Genomic DNA, 13,160 nt, shown 5'->3' with positions numbered 1-13,160 from the left:
GACTTGGCTGTCTCCTGGAATCCATTCTTTTTGTCATCCTGTGCTCTCCACAGGGCTGACTGGGGCTGTTAATCCTTCCAGGCTAAAGGTGTGCGCCTACTACTCCCTGCCTGATGAAGTCATCCCAGGGTGGTGTAACACAAGTCATTCTTCTGCCATGGCTGGTGGCTGTGCCATGCTAGGGAAAGGGCTCACCTCCCACAAGTTTTAAAATTTTTCATCAAGTCACACACAAAAGAAGTGCTGCTATGCACTTCGATAACATTTCCAAAATTCCCTTTCTCCAGGAATTTGGTACCAATTTTCTTGAGACTAGGAGTGGGGAGTGGGGAGTGGTTGAAGAAGTAATAGATAATTTGAGCAACATCACCCCACAGAACACCAGGAGCTCTCCCTCACTTATCACCTTTGCCCCTGCCTTCTCATGAGTAATGGGGCCTCGTCAGGATGGAGTCCAGGTCTCTCTTGGGTGGCTCCATAGACCTCATGGACATATTACCCCTCGCATCTCTAAAGCCCTAGAGGAGCGTACAAATCTGAAAAGTCTATGTACTATATGATTCCATCTATGTGACATTCTAGAAAAAGGCAAAATTAAGGAGACAATAAAACAATCAGTGGTTGCCAGGAATTGATAGGGAGAAATGAACTGGTAGAGCATAGAGGATTTTTAGAGCAGTGAAAAAATATTTTATGGTACCATAATGATAGATGTTGTAGTACATTTGTCAAACTCATAGAATGTGCAATGCCAAGAATGAGCGGTATCATAAAACTACAGAGTTTGGGTGATTATGACATGTCAATAGAGACTCATCAATTGTAACAAATGCACCACACTGGTAGGGATGTTGCTAATGGGGGAGGCCATGCATCTGTAGGAGGAGGGGATATTTACATTACAGAGCATGTTCTAAATCACTGTATTTAATCAAAAAACTAAACAGATTAATAGAATATAATCAGAACTAATATGGGATATTTATGGAGGTCAACTGATAAAGCTGTTTTTTTTAAAAGAAGACAGAGAGGGACTTGCCTGGTGGGCCAGCAGTTAAGACTCTGGCACTTCCCGTGCAAGGGACATGGGTTCAATCCCTGGTCAGTGAACTAAGATCCCACATGCCACAAGGCCTGGGAAAAAAATTTTTTAATAAATATAAATAAAAATTAAAAAGACAAAGAAATTCATCCCAGATTAATTGCAAATATATGTCATTTAAAAATAACTTTGAAAAAAACACACTTTTAAAAGTCACAGAGTAAAGGTTACCTTGTGGTGATCACAGCTATACCAGTAAAAACAAATGAAAAACAAAATAACTCCCTAATATTATGTAAATGGCTAACTGTGGCTTGGGTTACAGATTCAAACACAACTGTGTCTGAAAGAGGTGAGGATTACCTCTTTCGAGGTGCTATGTCAAATGGTATTCGAGGATGTAGAAAAAAGGCCTGGATGTCACATATCCAAGTGAAAACCTTTAATAAATTCATTTCATAAACTGAGAGAGAGTGAAAAATGCAATATTTCTAATTTAAAACATTTTATATGATATGTGATTTTGAATATATGTGTGAAACTACATTAATAAGCTATACACAGAAGTAGACAAGTGACTAATTTATCTAAATCCTTGTAAGTTCATATAATCATTTAATTTTTTTGAAATTTTCATTAGAAAAGGAAAAAATCCCTCCTTATGTAGTCTCTCTAAGCACCAGGAATAGTATAGACACTTAGCTGTATTGTGGGCTGCCTACTGTGAAACAGTCTTTTCTAATACACTGGCTTGCTAGAGTCTCTAAAGGACCTTGTATTTGGTATTTATCGGAGCCCACTTTCCAAACAGAGAGCCCACCTTCCTTGATTCAATGAGTTATCTTCGCAGAAAGAAGGCTGTAAGACAAATGTACAAATACAAATAATTAAAGGTTAAGTGTAGCGACATACTTATTCTTTTTTCCAATGTTCCTAGACTATGACAGAATTCCTATCCCTCAGTTGGTGGGCTGGTATTTTGAGTATTATTTTTCTTGGGTTTTGGATGCAATATTGTAAGGTAGGAGCCATATATCATATTATATTCTCATTACTCTACAATACTCTTCCCCACCCACCCAGTCCTTGCCCCTAGACCTCTCCGCTTGGCCCCATCCTTGGAGAGAAAACCAAGTTATCAGCACCACATAATTATCAAATGCTCAGTGTAGTAGGAAGGACAGGAAAGAAGTCTCCAATTAAGCAAAGCATCAGCTTTGCTCTTCTGTACAGGATCCTTAATCTAAATACAATTTCAAGCTATTGTGCCAGATACAGAACCCACAAAATGGACATAAATATTAGCCTCTGTGTTGGCAGTTCTTTCAGTATGACTGGTGCTATCTCTATATACTTATAAATATGATACAATTATTTCTTCATCAAACAAAATTCTTGGCTATGGCTTCGTCTAGAATGGAATAAAAACAAAGGGAAAGCCGTGCAGCCTCTCTGCCATATGCTAGCTCATTTTGGTTACAATCTTCCAACTTCCAAAGGGGAATTTGCAGCTCCAATTATATGGAGCACTGTTTCGTATTTCTCATTACAGACATAGGCCACTGAGAATTACATAAATGGTGTTGGCTGGCAGAAAGAAGAGGAGCATTCCACACCCCTTTCTTCTCTCTGCCAGGTTTATACACCCTGTCAGAGGAGAAAGCACAACTTTGCTGACCATTTCAGGGACAAGTCACCCTGGAACAAGTGAGCAAGCCAACTCTTGAAAATATCCTGTAAAAGCAAACAGTGAAATATCCTGGGTGTGTCAACCCTGCACACACGTTTTCCCACTTCGCACCAATGTTCCTCTCTGCTTTGAAATTGCCAGACAGGCAATTCCATCCATCAACAGGCACCCCATGTCCAGCTCTGTGTCCATTGTCTTCTCCTAGTCCTACTGCTCCAAACACCTTGATCCAGAAGACACATGAGCATCCTGCCTATAGAATCCAATATTCTAAAATCTACGCACAACTTTGATTTTCAAGAATTTTATAGCTAGGGAGCTGAGGTGGGGCTTAGAGACTTTCTAGTCCCAAGATTGTAAATTCAAATTCCTAATGGGGTCGGGGAGGTACTATAAATGAGAACAGCAAGTCACATATGAGGCAATAGGGAGTGGTGAGGACCGGAGCAAACTAAGAACAGTTCCTCTGATTCTAATACAACATTCCCATTTCACAGATGAATACACTCATCCCCAAAAAGTGAAGTAATTTGTCAGGATAAAAATTCAGTTTAGCTCACTTTCCACCAAACAGGTTGCCCTTAGGTCAGAAATGAAGATTATAATTTTTCCCAAATATTCAGGGCTCTTGTTTGGGGGTACACAAAACTTTTGTTTTAGGGTATTGAAAATGCCATCTTCCCAGAAATATACCCTCCAAGACTCACTTCACACCATGGGCTGTGGCCAAGGCCACATTCATTCTTAGGAATGTTCTGTCTAGGGAGGATTCCCAGGATGTGATCTGTGGTCAGTAAGAAAGCCCTTTTGATCCCAGCCACAAAAATGCTGCTGAACTCAGAACTCTTCTCTCCATAAATCAGAGTCCTCCCGGGAATGGCCAGGCATGGCTTCCCACGCAGGTGCCCGGCTGCTCCAGCACTCCTAAGGGGGCACTCCCTCACTTTGAAAGTCTTCTAGGAGCTGCTGGAGTCAAAATGGTAAATCCATACGATTCTACATTCACGTACAAATTCTTCCTGACTTTCCGGGCATCTGTTTTGTTCATTCCTAGCAGCCAGGTGTGAGTGCCTGTCTGCCTTCCTTCTGTTTGCTATTTCGTGTCTAACCTTCAACTCTGAATTTGGCTCAGCTTGGGAACATAGGCCAACGAGTTCCTTGTATACACTGCTTTTAATTCGCCCAAGGATTCAGAAGGTAGCAGTGATCCAAATAGTTTAAGAAGTCAAAATACTGCTGCAGCCTGGGTCTAGCAAGCTGGCTGAATGCTGGCTGGTGAATTTGGAATCTCCCTTCAGGGATACCCATGTGCCTCTAGGAGACAAGCTCTTCCCTTTGCCAGCAACTAACTTCCCGCTCAGACCAGCATGCGGTCAGTGTAAGAGACCTACCAGGAGGACTTGAAGCCAGGTCCTGTTTTAAAGGCTCAGACACCCACAGCAGCTATGAGGATTTTCAATAACTCACACCCCAGGCTGCTTAAAAGTACATATTCTTAGCTCCCATTCCCATAGAAGACATAACAATAGTAGTATTTACTGAACACTCAATGGGCTTTAGGTACCACGACAAGTTTTAATACTTTACAGAAATGTGTTTCATTTAATCCTCACAATAGCCCTATGAAATGAGGGTGGTACTGTCAACAACTGAAGCAAGTCATAGTTACCACAATTATGATCTCCATTATACAATTGGGGAAACTGAACTTTAGAAAAGATCAGTTAATTTGCCCAAGTTCACCAAACTAATCAATAGTGAAACAAAACTTAGAATGCACACACTCTTATCCCAGGGGACCACAAAGCTACAGACACACATTTCTATTAAGAAATCTCACCAGCTAGGTGATACCTTTGAAACTTGCCTGAGCAGTTGTCAAGTAGAGGTTAAGGCCTGTGGGGGCTTGCAGTTCACCAACCAAGAGTGAAGAGGGATGGGGCACTGGTTCCACTTGCATTCCAGGAGTCCCAAATCCATGTATACCTCACAGACAAGCAGAGGATGCAGGCAGCCCCCGTGTGCTGATGACAGAGGACCCAGGTGCTCAGGTAAAGGCCCTTCCACCTGAGACCAGCCTCAAAGACCAAGGCTCAGGCCTGGTGGCCTTGGAAAAGCTACAGGGCCACATGCACTTCACACACCTAACAAGATTGCACTGGTGGGAAGTCTGTCTACTGTTTCCTGGTAAAAGGTGAGTGCCTTCTGGGGTTTCCTGGAGGCCAGAGGAAAAGACATAAACCCACATCACCAGATCGAGGCAGACAGAGCAGCATGAGGCAGGTCGTGGCAGCTGCAGTCTGCCTGGCTCTTCCACCACCCACTTCTCTGCCCTGTTCCTTCTCATGCTGAGTCTCAGAAGTGACTCAGAGGAGCAGCTAAGGTGACTCAGAGAGAAGTTCTTTCAAGTTCCTAAGAAAACATGCCCACAGCCAACCACGAGGTGCATTTCCTCCCAGCCATGTTATTTTAAAGGCAAATGGGTCTCCAAAACAGAGCCACCATCCCAGCCCTGGGCCAGATCACATTGCAGGCCATGTTTAGTGGAGAAAGGCTGCTTACAGTAAATCCAAGCAGGCTTGAAAATGTTGATTTATTCTTCTTAGAAGCTGAATCACACCATGTGGATTGGCTGAATCAAATAAGGGATTCTGAGACTCATTATTCTAAGTGGGACAAACACTGCTGCAGGAGATGGTGGGCCAAGGCCTGGCTGGCTGCTCTTCGGGGCCAATGCTCATGGATTCAAAGGTGGGGACCACTCACACCCTTTTCTTTTCTCCTCCTTACTCTAGGTCCCTGCCTACGACCTATCAACTCTGGATGGAGAGTTAAAAGGAGATGAAACTAAAATTATCATCTTTGGTCTTTTAAGTGGCTGAATAGTGGTGACATATAATAACATTGCTCAAAATGTCTGCACAGTTGTTTCCTTTATAGTGAAATGAAGCGGTAGTCACTCAGTCGTGTCTGACTGTTTGCAACCCTATAGACTGTAGCCCACCAGGCTCCTCTGTCCATGGGATTTCCCAGGCGAGAATACTGGAATGGGTAGCCATTCCCTTCTCCAGGGGATCTTCCTGACCCAGAGATCAAACCCAGGTCTTTCACATTGCAGGCAGATTCTTTACTGTCTGAGACACCAAGGAGTCACCCTAATATTCTTTTCCTCCTCTCAAAATACTCCAGAAACCTGAGAAAGTAGAACAGTTCTAATACCTCTATTAGCCTTAACTTAGTCTGTTTGGGCTGCTGTAACCAAATACCATAAACTGGGGAACTTATAAACACATATATTCATTTTCACAGTTCTTGAGGTTAGAAAGTTCAAGCTCAAGGCACCAGCAGATTTGGTGGTTACTAAGTCTGTTGAAAAACACGAAAACAAAGCATACCACAGCAAACAACCCTCATCAACCAGCTGGTATGATTCCCAGGGTGCCCAGTCAAGTAAATATTCGGGGTCTCCAGCACAAGGTGGAACCCTCCTGGTCGCTAATGGTAGTGAGGAACAGAGGGATTCTCACACCTCTTTCTGTTTCAGTAAGTGGAGTTGGGAATCCCTGTCTCCAAGGCTTTTTTGAAACCCAAGCCTATTCCTGGGGGACTTGGGGCCCAGGTTCTTCCTACACCTATGAGGTGAAATCCATCTGCTTCTTCTTGGCTTTTTCCTCCACCTCCAGAAGCCTACCATCCAGCTAATGTGATAGGGCAATCCCAGATCTGGCTCCAAGATCTGGCTACACTCACCGCCATCTTCCACACTCCAATCTCACCTTCTGTTCTGAGGACAAATTTGATTTAGCAAAGTTGAATTTTCCAACTGCTACTCTGCTTCATTATTTGAGAGATTAAGGAGAGTTAAGCCTTTCAATGTTCAAGGTTATTTCCTTAACTTGTCAGAACTCCTAATCACAGAAACACTTTCATACACATATCTCAGAATCAATCCTCAAGTTCCAGAGTCTGAGAATGACCCATTATTTTTCCTCCTCAACGAAGAATATTTTTACAATGCTTGTGCTCACAGTTCTCAAAGTGCTAAGCAGAAGCATGCCAAACCTTCTATTACAAATGTAATGCATGCAGACCTGCATTCAGGGGAATTTTTAATTCTGTTTCTTCAAATTGCTGTCACATTTACCCCTAAGAATCTCAAATAACTATTGACCACTGAGAAGAGGTTTCTACAGAATCCAAAAAAGTCTCAAGACAAAGTTTCCCAAATTCAGTTGTCTTAACTCGCCTGTCCCTCAGATGTTTTAGTTGTCTAACCTTAGTATTTTCAAAAGCTATCATTTCTTTCTTTGGATCCTTCCAGGCTAAATTGAACTAAAGAAGAAAGATGTCAAAACCCTTAAATGCTTCAGAACATGTCCCCCAATCTTATTATAGAAAACAAGCACTACAAAAACAGATTTGTGTAACTCTTACATTCACTGACTGAAGGAATAAAATGAAAACAAGCTATTGTGTTAATCTTCAGATTAGCCCTCTAGTCTGTCAATGTAATACTGACCAGTAAACAATGTCCATAATTAAACTGTTGTCAGAGACACAAAGGCCCCACGAGCCTGAGCTAATGAGGCAGTATTCAACTCCTTCACAAAGGCTGGCCAAATACAATTCCAGGAATGTTAATGCTGCCAAGTAGCCGGGATGCTCTCAACAGCGGGAAGACCACTGAGTGGAGGTAATTAAGTCTCCGATGCTAGAGAATTCTGCCCCAGTGCTATTTGTTTGTTGAGGACATGTGCTTAGGTGCAAGGAATTGGAAATCTCTGAAACCAAATTGAGCACATTGGGCATCAAAGCACCCCAAGTCCTCCTCTGAGGTCTGTGACATGAATGTGCATGACAAGGGGGCAAGGGGGCCACAATCTCCTAATTGTTCCAGAGACCTTTCAGTCTGGGGGGAGACTACATGTCTTGGTATTTATGTAATTAAGTGCACTGAAATCCTCAGCGCAGGGTTCCCATGAAGTCTGGCTGCAAGTTAACTGGGGCTCAGTAGATTTATTAGAGGACACTTTTCCATTCTTTTTGCTCTGGGAGACAGATGCTCTTCCATAAAATACCCTCATACCAAATAATTTTGCCTAGAAACCAGAGAATCACATCTATTCTCTTCATGAGAGAATCCCCACTAGGAACACTTTATTTCCCCTTCTGTTTTTCTTGGATTCTCTTGAAAATTCCAATATGTGACCCCAGGCACATTGCAGTAAGAAATATCACACCATGGGAGCCTTTCAACAGGAGGAGTCCTGCACATGACTGACTCCATCACAGGTCCACATTCACTGTCCACTCCTGCAGCCAGGAGGCCCTCCACAGCTGGCCCATGGCTGCTACATCCCTAACTTACTCCTGGGGCTCCAAGAGAGCTTCCTGATTCTTCCTTCTGGGGCATCCACCTAGAGAAGTTTTCTTTTTTTTTTTTTTTTTTTTTTGCACTGTGATGAGGATGGGAGGAGACAAAAAGGGAGGGAAGAGGGCATGACACACTTGATGTTCCAGCGACATTTCACTGCAGCCTTGAAAATGTCATCAAGAGGTCAAGCTCCCTGGGGGGACGAGATTATGACACTTCTCTACTCTCAGTGATCAAAGGAGAACTGATTCCTGTCACAAAACTTAGAAGAAGGCAGCGAAAATGCTGGACTTGCCACAACCTAGCTCTGATCACTTATTTATTCACTTGAAACCATAAGTCTACTATGAGCTAGGCCCTGAGGATGCAGAGATGAACAAATAGAAACTATCCCTTCACTCCTTGCATTTATTTCCCATTGGAGGAGATACATATTGTTACACACCTAACTATGAAAAGTGCTTTGTGGAACATCAACAAAACCAGAGTGCAAAGCAAGTCACAAGCAAACAGGCCGTCCTTTTCCATATCTGTTCAATGCTAACAGGAGTTACTCCTAGGTGGTAGGATTGTATACTGCCTTATTGTACTACTGTCTCTTTGTGCATTTTTCTTGGGAGTTAGATAGTTTAATAATTCAGACCACAGGTGTGGAGGCAAACCAGCTATCTGATCATGAGCAATTTATTTAAACTCTCGGAACCTTGGTTTCCATGTTGTAAAACATAGGTAATGCCAGTCTCTTCTTCATTGACTGGCTGAAAGGATTAAATAGAATGAACATCCAGAGTGGGTGCATATTATAGAGCAGATACCCCAAGAATACATTATGTCTACAAAAAGAAAGAAAATATGTCAAGTTACTCATGGTTGTTTTTGATGAGGGCATTGTTCCACATCGTCTCTACCATCCTAGCCCCTGTCACTACAAGGATCCCATCTTTACAATTATAGCTCTTCTTTCTGTATGACTGGCGTGTTCTAGGTTCCTTGTTGAGGACAACGTTGGATTCTACTTCGGAGACTAGTGGAATCATCCCCTAAATCAGGAGTACCCAACCTCCAGGATCTAATGCCTGATGATCTGAGGTGGAGCTTACGTGATCATAACAGAAATAAAGTACACAATAAATGTAATGTACTTGAATCACCCAGAAGCCATCCCTCCCACCCTGGTCCACAGGAAAAAATTGTCTTCCACAAAACTGGTCCTTGGTGCCAAAAATGTTAGAGGACATTTTTAAATGTCCTCTGATTTTTCTCTTCACAACTTTTCTGCGATGGTTTTCTCTCCAAGCAATGTCACTGCTCCAAAGTGTACATGGGCATGGGGCTGTAGTTTGGGATTCAGAGATTGGGATTGAGCATAGAAGGGTGGTAACCACTCCTTCCACACCACATCTCCCCCATCCAAGTCCTGCCCAAGACTGAGTTTAATCATAAACACAAATATCATCATTGGTCATGAAATAATCTGGCTCTTTTGAAAATACAGCCGCAGAACTTGACTTGCTGACCTCTCACAACAATGCATTCCACAGACTTCATGATGGCTTTTCAGCCTTTAAAATATGGCTAAGTAAATAAATAACTTACCAGCCCCAAATTCCTACACACCCCATTTCTTCCAACTTATTGTGACGGTGACCTCTGGCAAAACTCAATAAGAAGACAGAGCAACCCAGTCATCCTCCTTTTCACATAAATATCAGGAACTCATCCCCAAAATGCATACAGACAGTGGGCTGGAAAACACATCTGCAGCAGCTCTGGGGGGCCCTTGCTGGTCCCCTCTCTTCAGGAAGCAGGAATGTCCTAGAAGAAAATGGGGAAGGCTACCAGGCCTATGATTTCAAACCAGTTGTGGGCTAGAAATGCTATGTAAAATTTAAATAACTACTTTCGCGATACTCCACTTCAGACATTTTTAGTCACCCAAAAGGATGGGTCTCATTTCCTAATTCAACCAAAAAAGAAAACCATTCCATTACTATGATACATTATCATCAAAAGTATTGTCAATAGCCTAACTCCTAACAGGGGTCTGTTTTAATACTGGCAAAGTGTCAAGCAAAGTCTCCATCCAAAAGTGAAGATTTGGGGACTTCCTTGGCTGTCCAGTTGTTAAGTGCTTCCAGGGGGCAAGGGTTCTATCCCTGGTCAGGGAATTAAGATCCCACATCATATGTGGCACAGCCAAACAAACAAAAAAAACGTGAAGGTTTTGCTGCAGTGGAGAACACCTCACTCCACCACATCTCAGCTGTGTGACTTTAGCTAAGTCTCCCACTCTCTTTGAACTTCAATTTCTCCCTCTTTGAAAGAAAACTTTTGACTATTTTCATGGGAAAGTAAGCCAGGGTGAGGAGCTGGTTAAGCACACACCAGAGTCAGACAGCCCAGGTCCAAACCCTAGTTCTACCACTAATGCCTGAGGGTTTGGGGGAAGTTATACAGCCTCTCTGCCCCAGTTTCCCAGCCATAAGGTAAGGTAGTCATATCTCCTTCCTCACAGGCTTGTAGTGATGACACGTGAGTTCATCTATGTAAAGCACTTAGAAAACTGTCTGGCAGATGGTAAGCCAAATAAGCTATAGCTATCATTGTTACTATTATATATTAATAGTATTCAGCTCAGTTCAGTTCAGTTCAGTTCAGTCGCCCAGTCGTGTCTGACTCTTTGCAACCGCATGGACTGCAGCACGCCAGGCTTCCCTATCCATCACCAACTCCTGGAGCCTACTCAAATTCATGTCCATTGATTCAGTGATGCCATCCAACCATCTTATCCTCTGTCATCCCCTTCTCCTCCCGCTTTCAATCTTTCCCAGCATCAGAGTCTTTTCCAATGAGTCAGTTCTTCGCATGAGGTGGCCAAAGTATTGGAGTTTCAGCTTCAGCATCAGTCCTTCCAATGAATATTCAAGATTGATTTCCTCTGGGGTGGACTGGTTGGATCTCCTTGCAGTCCAAGGGACTCTCAAGAGTCTTTTCCAACACCACAATTCAAAAGCATCAATTCTTTGGTGCTCAGCTTTCTTTATAGTCCAACTCTCACATCCATACATGACTACGGGAAAAACCATAGTTTGACTACATGAACCTTTGTTGACAAAGTAATGTCTCTGCTCTTAACATGCTGTCTAGGTTGGTCATAAGTTTTCTTCTAAGGAGCAAGCGTCTTTTAATTTCATGGCTGCAGTCACCATCTGCAGTGATATTGGAGCTCCCAAAAATAAATCTCTCACTATTTCTATTGTTTCCTCATCTATTTGCCATGAAGTGATGGGACCAGATGCCATGATCTTAGTTTTCTGAATGTTGAGTTTTAAGCCAACTTTTTCACTTTCCTCTTTCATTTTCATCAAGAGGCTCTTTAGTTCTTCACTTTCTGCCATAAGCGTGGTGTCATCTGCATATCTGAGGTTATTGATATTTCTCCCAGCTTAAGAATCATTATTATTACTATTATTAATATGTCAGCACTGTGCCCTCAAGAGATGTTTTGACAGAAAACAAGGGAAAAAGGAACTAACACTTAGAATCATGTATTCTGTGCACCATCCTCACAACAACCCTATAAGTTAGTTGTATCTTATTATCCAAGTTCACATCTGAAACATTTAAGGCTCAATTAAATTAAGAAAATTATCCAAATTATAATGCTGTTAGTAAAAGATAGGAATGATTTCTACTTTGAACAAAGAAATTTAATGAGCACCTGCTAAACGGTGAGAGAAATGTTAAGGACAGGAAATACAAAGAAAAGTGTGATCCAGTCCTAGATCCCCTAAGGGGCTTATGGAGACAGACAAGCATCGAGTTTGCTGTGCAGGTGGGAGAGAGATCAGAGAAGAGGACCTTGAAATGGGCAGGACAAGGACGGATGGGCAAGCAGGACAATCCACAGGCTGTTTTGAGACCCAGAGCAGGGAGGCTGGCAGAGGGGTGGGAGGGACGTTGGAGAAGAGTTGCTGAAGGGACGAAGACAGGTGCTGAATCTCACAGGTGGGTGGGACTTTGTCCCACAAAGAGGGTCAGCAGGCATAATTCAGGCAAAAGAGACCCCAAAGGTAAGGCACCAAAGAGAAAGACAGCCTGATTCAAAATGGGGGCACTAAACAGTCAGTGTTGCTGAACCCCGTCTCCGATGTCCAATGTGTGGAGAAGATGGGGCTGGGAGCAAGTCTGTAAAACCGGGAGTGAAGAGGAGGCCAGGCTCCATCTACGCAAGGATTTTACGCAGGGCCTTGGTTAGACTTGCACTTTAAATCATGATGACTGTGTGGAGGGTGGGTTTGCAGTGCCTGAGAAGAAATAAGAAACCTGCTCAGAAGACTGTTGCAACAATCCAGAGGAGGTAACAGAAAGGGCCTGGACCCATTGGAGAGCAAGGGTCAAGGGGTCAATCAGCACCCCGCAGAAGCTCAGCGTGAGGAGGAAGACAGACTTTCTACCTTGGGAGACCAGGTGGGTGAAAGGCTAACCAACTGAACAAAAAGATACAGGAGGCAGAACAAGTCTGGAGAGAGATGCTTATAACGATGGGATTGAAAAAGGTTTTGGCACCCATGATTGAGTGGTAAAGGCAGACATTTAAGCAAGTGCAGCGGATAGTGAAATTGTACACAAATATGACACAGGCATCTCCTGAGGGCAGCCAGGCCACCTGAATGGTGAGGAGGAGAGGAGCATCCATCAGAGGCTGAGGGAACAACTGGCTTTATTTCCGTGTTGTGAGAGTCCAGGAAAGGGCTAGGAGAAGGTGCTGACGGTCTGCTTCCACATAGCAGCCCCCCGGGCCATCACAGTCAGAGTTCACTAGTTGTGAGAGGAAGCCACGGGAAGTTAAGTGAGATAATGAGTTCTAATCAAGACTGAGAAGCACAGCCACAGTTTTAGGTAGGCATATGAGGGTGCCATTTCTTCCATGATTCAGGAGCTCGAAAGAGTCCTAAAAGGTTCTTTGGATTTAGGCAGGCATACTGCAGGGAATCAAGGACTTCTATTTTGAAAACATGCTAGGCTAAAGATTCTGAAATCCACCAGCTATA

This window comes from Cervus elaphus, chromosome 12 (assembly GCF_910594005.1).
Source record: "Cervus elaphus chromosome 12, mCerEla1.1, whole genome shotgun sequence".
Classification (NCBI taxonomy): domain Eukaryota; kingdom Metazoa; phylum Chordata; class Mammalia; order Artiodactyla; family Cervidae; genus Cervus; species Cervus elaphus.
Note: the sequence above shows the minus strand (reverse complement) of the source record.